An 11,206-nucleotide genomic window follows, 5' to 3' on the forward strand; every position below is an offset into this window, starting at 1 on the left:
AAAAAAAGAAAATAAAGTTGGCTTAGCATGACGCATACACAAAAGGAAGAATTGAATACTATTTCATACCTAGACTTTTACTATTGTCTCTACAGAAAGTAGCAATTTTCCAAAGTTGGGGGGCTCTGTTTCATTTGTCTGATTTCTTCCAGTGTTGGGGGTAAACATCACTTTAATCAGGCCCTGAACCCCACTCTTGTGCAGTCTGCTTCTCTAAGTTTTCCCCATTTCAGCTACAGGTAGTCCTCAAGTTATGGCAGGAATTTCTATGGGTTTGTGAAGCACATCACATGACCGCATTGGTTAGCAACAGCAATCCCTGCAGTCCCCATTGCCATCATTAAGTGAGGACTGTGGGTCATTAAGCGGGCACCTCAACACAATTTCCTGCTGACTTCCAATTACTAAAGTCAGTGCCTTTATCAACTACCCTGGCTTCAGTACTTGGCTAAACCCACGCCACCTATTTCAGCAGAAGTTTTTAGCCTGCAATCACCCCCTCCGCCCAAAACTCCAGTTTCCAAGACTCCCTCCTGGAATGTCACGCCTGTTGGAAAACTGAAACCTTTATTCTTCATTCCAGCTGACTTCCTGGAATATAGAAAACATTCATAATAATCACTTCAAATGAGAAAAAATGTTTATACCTCCACATTCTTTTCCACATATATCATTTTCTCAAATAGGGAACTCTGGATGAGCTGGCTCTTAACTCCCATTCTGGCTGGGGATTATAGGAGGAGAATATGTCTTACGTAAGGTCATTAAGCTTCACAAAAGCCATATAAAGATAAATAATCTAATTAAAGACATATGGAGAAAAATATATATCAGTCACACATGACATAATATATTTGAAGGGACACTGTACACATGCTTTGGTCTTACCCACTGCTGTTTTTACCCACTGATATTATCATTGCAAACAAGGTTCTTAGTAGGAATAAGACAGTATCGTTAATTATATTCAATTGTATCCCCCCCAAAAAAAGAGATTATATATTCCTGAAAGGATACTTACATATCAGATTTTAAAGCCTGGTTAACAAAATTTGTCAATTTTCAACTTTTGAACTATCTTTTTATTGAAGAAAATGGCATTCTAGACATTATGATTCCATGCGGCCAGGAGTAAAAAGTGAGTTGCAGTGATATTACAAACATGTAACTACTATCTTGGAGAAAAGTAGATAATTCAAAGGGTTTCTTTCACTTTTTCTGTTTTGTGCCAGCCTACTAGTTTTGTTTTGTTTTTGAATTACATTCATATGTTACTAAATTTCTCCTTTGTAGTTTAAAAAAATGATAACCTTTTTAAATTAAAGAGATTCATTTAACTAAAAAAGGTATTGCACCACCATTTTATTGAAGTGTAAAGTAGGTCCAGATAACTGTTAAGAGACCACCACATTATAATGAATATAGCCTTTTGAAAATGAAAATAAATATCTAAATCTCAATAAAACCACTTTGCAGAAAAATCTACACATTCTGCTATAAATTAAATCCTAAGGTCACTGTTAAGGGGCATTATTTATTTACTTACTTATTTGATTTCTACAGCCACCCATCTCAGAAAATGACTCTGGGCAAATATAGAAATCAATCAGTCAATCAATCAAACAAACAAACAAACCTGTTCCTTGTATCTGACAGAAAACTCAAAGTGAGTGAATTGTGGTTCCTCCTTGCCCCTTTCTAGTTTTCTAGCCATTTCATCCAATTTTGCTTAATGTCTCCATCCCAACATAAATAGCTAAGGAGCAGAAAGGGTTCTGTAGTAACAAATTAAGGCAAATATAGGTGTCCCAGGATAATGATTCAAGATCCAGTCTGGGTCAGTCACCAGAACCAGAGGTTTGGTCTTCTGAGCTTTCAGACTCATGCTGAAGCCCATCCTCAAGAAACTTCTCTTTAGCAGAGTGTGTGCTTTGGACTATTCTGTGTATGGTGTATATATGGTGTCTGGTTATGTTTGGCCTTTTAGTTGTCAATTGGGGTGTTGATGGCTGACTATTAAGTCATTGACGGTTGTTTCCTTGTGTTGCCAAGCCCTCACCACCTAAGTACTTGATAAGCTGGTGGTAAATCAGCACTCCTTTTGACTGATGAAGGACCCATTTCCCAAGCTTCAATCACTTCCCTGGCTATTTTTGTGCCTGCTCGTCCAACAATCTTAGTAGCTGCAGAATTGAATGTATGTTCTTGTTCATTGCAATGTCAGGCTAACAGTGAGTTTGGGTCTCCTTGTCTGATTACTTGCGTATGTTCTTGCAATCTGGTAGTTAGCGTCCTTCCCATCTGTGCTACATAGTTACAGGGGCAATCCATGCAGGGGATCCAGTAGATTATATTGGAAGTATCTCCTGCCTCCAAGTGATCTTTATAATGCATAATTTATACTCGTCTTGTAATAACTTCCAGGATGGTAATAAATATTGCCTATACTTAGCCACAGAAGTTCATTGTGTAATTGTGGCCATGAACTATCTTTTACCCAATATCCATCACTGGATTATCTCATTGCATAATCCATCACTGAAATATCTCCATCACTGGATAATTTGCATTACTGGATAATCCATTACTGGATTATTTTTCAACCAAATCCACATCTGTTGTTGCTGAGGTTAAAACTGAAAACAGAGTAATCTATATTAGTAATAGAGATTATTTATTAGATTATCCCTCCTTTATTACTGTATAAGTAACTCAACGAATATACATAATAATCTTTCCTCCTCCTATTTTCCATATAGCAGAATACATTTTTAAAAATTACATTGAAAGATTTGAATAATTATATTAATATAATATAAAAATAGAGCTGGTACTTCTTGACATATTTCTCATCTGGACTACCTCACAAGGCTGATATTAACTTTGCAAGATTCAAAGTACATTTCTTAACGCTCACCTTTACAGTCCAAGATACTAGAGAGCTTCCCTTGTGAGGTGTTTACCATGCCCCATTTCTTCTGCGAACTCAACTATCTCTTATCTAACTATTTTTAGGCTTTTCCTCCTGTCTCCCAGGGTCATTCGCACATATCATTACGATGAGCAAATTTTTCAAGTCTGTCGGTGTCTTCTTTTTTCTTCCTTCTTATACCACAGGTTGGTAACTATGGCACCTTTATGACCTGTGGGCTTTAACTCCAGGAATTCCTCCCAGAATTCTATCAATAATGACCCAAATTAGGAGCATTGATGGGAAAGTAATAAAAGGCAAGATGGCAGTCTCAACCATATAACTGAAGCCCCACCCCTTTTATGTGTGACCCTGCCTCTGATGTAAGTGGAGTACTTGCCTTTGTTTTTAAATTCAAAATAAAAGATCCCAATCTCCATTTCTTGGAGGAATATTTGTCTTTTCATTTTTTTTTCAGGGCAGGTATTAAGTAGATGCATATTTTTTGAGCCCCTTGAGGCCGTTTTGAAATGTTTCCATAAGAATCTATGGCTTTGAATTAATCATCTGCCAATATAGAAATTAGTAAACAAGTTAGTATTAAATACTTTCAAATGAAACTATTTTATAATGCCATCTGTATATCTAATGGACTGAGTAAGAATAACATAATTATACATCTGCTCTTTTACTCTTATTAATGTCTATAAAAAAGCACAATATGGTGAAGGTTGTAGTCATGGCAACCACAAAGTAGCCTAAGCAATAAGGAAAAATTGCTGTTACAATTCAAGGTAAATATCTCATTCTCTTGCTCCCACCTACACCCTAGTGTAAAAAAAAATAGCACACAATATTTTACATATATCTTTTCTTTTTAACAATTTATTCTGCATGGCAGTGGATAATGTTTAAATAACAACAAAAATGTAAGGTGGATAATTTATTAATACACCTAGGATGAAAACATTTTAAAACATTGAGTGGTAGAGAAAGCAATGATAGAAATAAAGATCACATTGTCTTAAATTCCTGACAAGCCAACTATTAACCAATAAACCAATCCACCTTTAAGCCAATGCAGCCAATTTGGCCAACAGGAATTTCTGCATGTTGCAGTAAGTTAACACATTGCTGACTTTAAAAAAGGAATTCACATACTCTCCTCATCTCTTTCATTATTCTTATTTACCATATCTTCCCTCAGCTTATTTTTTTTCATTACCTTTTTTCATCATCCAAGTTTCACAATGTACCTTCATGCTTAATTCCCAAATATTCCCATAAGTGTCCATAGAGGGGAAAAGTGATGCCGCATAGGCTACTGTGTCATTATGAGTACAAAGTATGCAATTTCTATTAATCATGGCAAATTCATGGCATTTATGGTTGGCATGTGATTTATCCCCACTTTTATTAGTTGTAAGTAACTCAAGATGGCAAACATTCCCAGTATTCCTTTTTCCTATTTTCCCCACAACAACCTTGTGAGGTGAATTGGGCTGAGAGAGAGTGACTGGCCCAAAGTCACCTAGCCACCTTTCATGCCTAAGTTGGGACTAGAACTCACAGCACCTTCACCCCTACACCAAACTGGCATGATGATGTCAGGATGTGTGTGATGTCACTGTGCCTTGCACAAACTTCTATAGTCCCCAGTGGATAAGATTGCTAATCCTGCAGTTCTGATGTTCAAATGCATAACTACAGAGTGGGCAGTACCTGGCTCAACAATAGTAACTGTGAGAGGGCTCTTGGTGTCCTAGTGCACAATCACTTAAGTCTTGGGGTTGCATCAACAGAGGGATAGCATCAAAAGCACAAAAAGTGATAGTGATGCTCTATATTGCACTAGTAAGGCCATACATGGAATATTGTGTCCAATTCTGGTTACCGCAAAAAAGATTTTGAGACTCTAGAAAGAGTGTAAAGAGCAACAAAGATACTTAGGAGATGATGAACAGTTAAGGAAACTAGATATGTCTAGCCTAACGAAGAGAAGGCTTAGCGGTGACATGATAGCTGTCTTCTGGTACTTGAGAGGCAGTCATGGCGACAAGAAGGTTGACTTATTCTCCAAAGCACCTCAGGGCAGGAAAAGAAGCAATGGGTGGAAGCTCATTAAAGAGAGATCCAACCTGGAATTAAGGAGAAATTTCCTGACAATAAGAACAGCTTATCTCCTGGATTTGGGGGTGCCACATTGCTGGATGTCTTCAGGAAAATACTAGACAGTCCGGAATGGAATGTCTCTTGCCTTGGGCAGAGGGTTAGACAAGAAGACCTCCAAGGTTCCTTCCAGCCCTATGATTCTATGATTCTAAGAAGAGAGGTTTCTTCTTCATATGCTTCAAGTTGTCTGTGAATTGCTATACCTCAGCATGTCTGTAATGATTTAAAGTGAAAACTAGGTGTGTAGCTGCAGGCTACATATTAATTCAATATCCAATTTCTTAGGAGGTTGAAAGTTCAACCTAAAATATTTCCATTAAAACATCTCAGGTTAGTGTGGGAAAAGCCCGTGTTTAACAAAACCATGAGATGCTACTTCCTGTCAGCCAAAACTAAAATGAGAACAGATAAATCACAGGAGTATTTTGCTATTTAACTCTTCTATCTATTTAAAGGCAAATAAGAGAGTAACACAGGATGAGAAGACACTTTTTCTAAATCTAAAAAGAAACAGATAAATATTTGGACTGAATCTTTGATTGGAACCACTCTTGTTTCTCTCTTTGCATTTTACTTTCACATCACAACTATCAACAATCAGACTAGATGTTTCAGTGGAAAGGGGCTATTGCAACTCTGCTAACTTAGATCATATCAGCTCCCCTTTTCTAACTATAAGAAAAGTGTTTAGTAACTTAACAGATATTTTACGGAAACCTTAGTTTACTGCTGACTTCAAATCTTTGATGACCGAAAAACTACAGCCCTCCCTCAAGCTATTGAACCAAATCTGAAAAATTAGGTCACCAGATGTATTGATGTAGAAGCTGAAAGTGATACAATGATTATAATGGAACGAAACATGAACTCTTTCCATTGGGTAGGAAAGATAGATTGGATCATTTTTTTAGTATAATTGCTTTAGCTACAGATTCCACTTATTTCTTCACGTTATCTCTGATCTCAAGCAATTAAAAATCAATATTCACCGCCTAATGACCACAAAGCACATCACTGTATAGATAAAAAGTGCAGGATTTATTCTACTCTCTTGGTCTTCCACTCTGCTTACTCTTCATTTACAAGATTCCTACCTCATCGTTATTTCTTTCTACCTGTTTTTCCAGGATTGGAGTCCCTGAGCACTTGTCCCTGACTTTGTTCTGGTGGGGTAGACTTTGACCAACCTAAAACGTATTTCTTCAGATGAATCTTTTTTCTTCTGAAAGCTATAAGCCTGTTTCACTATACTGAAATTACTTTTCCACTCTCAGGAATGCTCACGTACATACACAAATACAGGCTACGGCTACAATCCAGATGTTAGGAATTTTAAGAGGCCAAAGACTTGCTCAGTTTTGTGAGAAAAATGAGGGAAACCTGGTACGTGCTAAGAGATTTTAAACCAAGTTTCTCCTGGGTTTTTTTGTTCTAAAAATAAGAGTCACTTTGCAGAGTTATTAACTGCCTTTCCCCTTTCCGCTACTTTCCGCTACTCCAGCATAGCAGGAAGTAAAAGGACCAGCTGTGTTTGTATCTTGAAAACAAGAGACAGAAAAAGACTACTCTACACACAGCCTGGATATCTGGAATTAAATGGAATGATGCTTTTACAGGAGTATATATCAAGCAATTACCCAGACTCATTTTAAAAAGGCTCTGTAGACATTGTCGTCTCACTGTTTTGAATTTTTCTGCTTCTTTTCACCATCTTGCCACAGTAAATGCATTTACAGGAGGAAATGCAGAATAACTGCATTTATTATTTTTACTATGTTTTATCCTATTTTTCTGCTAAATCCTAGGGACAGAATTTTTAAAAAATCGAAACCACAATACTAAAAACCTAAGAAAAACAGATAAATCCTCATGAGCTATTTTAAATTGAAAAGGTCTCATGAAGAGGAAAGGCTGGCTCTTCCAAAAAGATGAAAGAGTAGACAGGGGTGGAGTACAAGTTCAAAAGGATGCATTCCAGAGCTTGAGGGTGCCACCAGTGTCCTCCATTATATGCACGACATACAAGCATGAGGAAGTGATGACATTTTTAAGTTAGAATGTCCTGCTGACCTTAAGATTTCAACAGGCTCCTATTACAGTCAATGATCTTTTAGAAAAAAGATTCAGAATTGACACAACCAGGAATCATCTATCCAAAAATGTTTTTAGCTATTTTGTAAGAAATGCTGAGATGCAAAACATATTCCTGTGCATGACATAACTATTTTCAAATGGTTAGTGCATCCCTTGTTTAATGTGTTTTGTTTTAACCCATCCAAGAAGTGTCTTTAGTCTGGGAAAATAAAGAATACGGGAATTTTAATCAGTGTCAGTTTTAATCTGATTTTTGCCTCCGACAGCTACTATTCATTAAAAAGAACTCTAGACTGTGCAGTTTTTACACAATAAGTCTTGCTGCTTACTAGATAGTAATAAATTTTTCATCACATAAGCTCTGATGGGTCACTTTCCACTTCATTAGGGAAATTAAGATCCATGGTAGCTGTACTTATATAATATTTAACTTTTACGTATACTAACCCACCTCTCATTGCACTCTGAGATACAGACATGAGTATACCTGATGATGAATAGCACTTTATTACAAACAGAGTTGAAGCTAGATATTTCTTATTCTTGTGCACAAATAAAAAAGGAAGAACTTAATGGTAAGTCTAACTTTCATAATGTCTGGTTTAAATGAAGCTGCTCTTGAAGAGCATTCAGAAGTGGTAGTTTGTCCAAAATATAGCGCTTTGGTTTGTAATGGGTATCCTTTGAAGCACCCACCTAATATCTTTAAAAAGCTGCACTGATTGCCAGACACCAGATACAATTCAAGGTGCATCTTAGGCTAGCAGATCTGAGTTACCTATAAGCCGTATAAATAAATAGATAAATAAGTATCCATCAAAGTACAAGGAAAGCCTCACCTCTCAGGTGCTTGGAAGAAGTTACTAGGGAATCAGCAATATCAGCCCAGTCTAATTTAGACAAACTCTTTTTTCATACATAGAGAAAAAAAGTCAGATAGACACTAGGGAATCGATGGACCAATCTCTCTTAGAAAAAAACAGGCAAAATGTTATGTAATTTGCATTTGTAGTAAGAAATAGCAATAGCTATAACACTTAGACTTATATACCGCTTCACAGTGCTTTACAGTCCACTCTAACTGGTTTACAGAGTCAGCCCCCAACAATCTGGGTCCTCATTTTACCGACTTTGGAAGGATGGAAGGTTGAATCAACCTTGAGCCTGTCAGAATCAAACTCCTGGCAGTGAGCAGTGAAATAGCCTTCAATACTGCATTCTAACCACTGCCCCACCACGGCTCCAATTACTAACATTTTAAACAATCAGTAAAATAATCATTCTTCATTAGCAGGCAACAGAAAAAGTTTTCATTTTATAAATTCAGCTTATAATCACATTTGCAAAAACAACAATCCATCTACAGAACAGCTTTCATAGTTTCACTATGAAGACCTCTTGCAAAGTTGTCTAATTGTCAATAATATCCATCCAATCCTAGAAATGTATTTAAACACTGTTTTGTTCTGTCTTCTTCTTTTTCACGCTATTTTCTTTATATACTTTATTCTTTAAGATAAGCTTTTAATAACTGGATACTAACAAATCAGGTTTTAAGGTGACTTCTGATGAGAGTTCAGCCAGCTATCAGTAACCAAAGTGGCTTTAGGACTAACCTCAGGATCAATCCATGTAATCCCCCATCTAAGTACATTAAAGCAATAGTCAGAATCCAAATTTAATCCCTCAGAATCCTATTGATTCCAATAGCAGAAAGAAGCATAATGCTTGAAATAATTAGAATTTAAACCTCCTAACTATAAAAGGCACTGAAATTCTTTTCTCATAGATCTGCCTTGAATAGAATATTTAATGATTTTAAAAGTTCTTCCTCCCCTCAAACTTTTTCATTTCAAATTTAAATAAGCACCTCATTTCATCATCTGGATCACAGACAATAAAATTTTCTCTGTTTCTCCAATTTGGAGGAAAAAAGATAGGGTTAAACTTACTAATATTTGAAATTTGCCAAAAGTCTTCTTCAGAGACCCTCACCGGATAAATAACCTGCAGCTTTTAGGAGAAAGAAATTATAGCTATTAGCCAGCCAAGGAAGAGTCAGCGGAGAATCATGAATTTAAATCCCACAACACCGTCCATCCTTTTCATTGTACAAAGAATCCAAAATTTTATTTAAAATAGCTGCAGTGAACTTTCAATTCAGTATAGTATTACTGAACAGGCACTCTGTATTGTGCCAGTTTGTTTTCATTACTTTTATGGCACAAAAAAATTAATTTATCTATGAAAGTAAGGAATATTAAAGAGTATGTGGTAAGGATGAATAATTCTACGAACTTATTTTCACTGAAGAAAATAAGCAGCCTATAGCTATGTCTAAACTAGGAGCCGTCGTATCGCAGTGGTCAGAATGCAGTATTGTAGGCTAACTCTGATCACAGCCAGGAGTTCGATCCTGACCAGCTCAAGGTTGACTCAGTCTTCCATCCTTCTGAGGTTGGTAAAATAAGGACCCAGACTGTTTGGGGCAATTTGCTGATATTTTTAAACCACTCAGAGAATGTTATAAAGCACTATGGAACAGTATAAGTCTAAGTGCTATTGCTATTGCCAAACCATTAGAAAGAAACCTTCCTTGATAATTAAATCAAGGGGTAGTGATAAGAGGTACAGTGCTAGAACTTTGGGGGAAACAAAAGTTAACAAAACATAAACAAAATCAAGTAGCATGGATGTGCAAATGCTTTAAAGGTTTTAAACGCCATAGTGCTAATATTCTAATAAAATATTAATGTCATAAATTTGATCGTTACATCAGAAGATGAGAAAATGGCCAGTGATGCTTTTAAAAAAAAGTAAAGAAGAAGGATTTAGATGGTGTCTGGTAAATTATATTCCTGTTGAACTAGGTCTCTTGCAGATAACCAGGTGGAAAAGTATTGAATATAGCATTATCAAACATGTAGGACAGATCTTTTAGAAGAATAGTAAGCGCAGTATCTATATAAGTCCTATTTTCTAAGGCTTGTTTATAAGAATGTTAGCAAGGACACAAAGAAAGATGTGTGGACTTCAATTCCCAGAATTCCCAGCCAGTATGGGGATTACAGGCATTCCTGTAATCTTTGCAGTACCTGTTCCTGGCCTGGCCTATCTCAAATGGGTGACAATAAATGAATAATGGAGCATAAATGATAGACTTTCTAGGGTCCATAGAGATACCCAGTTATCTTAAAACTCTATTCTACCTGAACATAAACTGATAATACAGTTACTAAAGGTTTACTACAAGATAAAGGCACTTTGTATGCTACATATTATTTACTGAGCCATAAAAAACATTCAAGTGTAAATACTATTTTAAAAGCATCTGTTTAAATTAACCCAAACTTTTAGAACTGATACTGATTAAAAGCCAAACTTAAATGGTAGAAATCTAAAAATCTAGTTTCAGCAATTAAACTTGTTTCAGAATATGCTTTAACATGGGAAAAGGCATCCTATTGAACAACTGAATATGAAAGAATAATATTGTCCAAATTCATTAATTACCCTTTGCATTTGCAATTAGCTAAATCTTCTGCGAAGGAGCATTTTTAAGGAAAATGCACTTTAAAATATTTCACTAAATAAACAAAAAGGATCAGTGCAATGGAATGCATGAAGATAAGGCGGTTTGAAAGAAAATGTAGTTCTTCTACTTTTACTTCTCTACCCTGTTCTCATTTCTCCAAAGACCCTGCAAGCGCATTTTCAACGTTGCATATTATGTCTGCGGAGCATGTAATGAATGGAGAGTATCTGAATTAAACCTGGAATTGTAATTCCTCCTTCCCAAACTATACTTAGATTCACATTCTATTTTCAGATTTAAGAGCAAATTTAATTAAACAAAATGTTGTATTCCTTTTCTCCTTTGTAACATAAATTTATTTTCCTTCTTCAATACAAGAATTTGCTTTTGTCTAGATTCTTTGTATCTCGTTCCTTTATATTTACAGTACAATTAAAATTTGTAACATAGACACTATTGTATAACTTTCAGTCCATGTCCCTATACATCATGTA

This window comes from Protobothrops mucrosquamatus, unplaced genomic scaffold (genome assembly GCF_001527695.2).
Source record: "Protobothrops mucrosquamatus isolate PMUCROS unplaced genomic scaffold, P.Mucros_1.0 scaffold439, whole genome shotgun sequence".
Classification (NCBI taxonomy): domain Eukaryota; kingdom Metazoa; phylum Chordata; class Lepidosauria; order Squamata; family Viperidae; genus Protobothrops; species Protobothrops mucrosquamatus.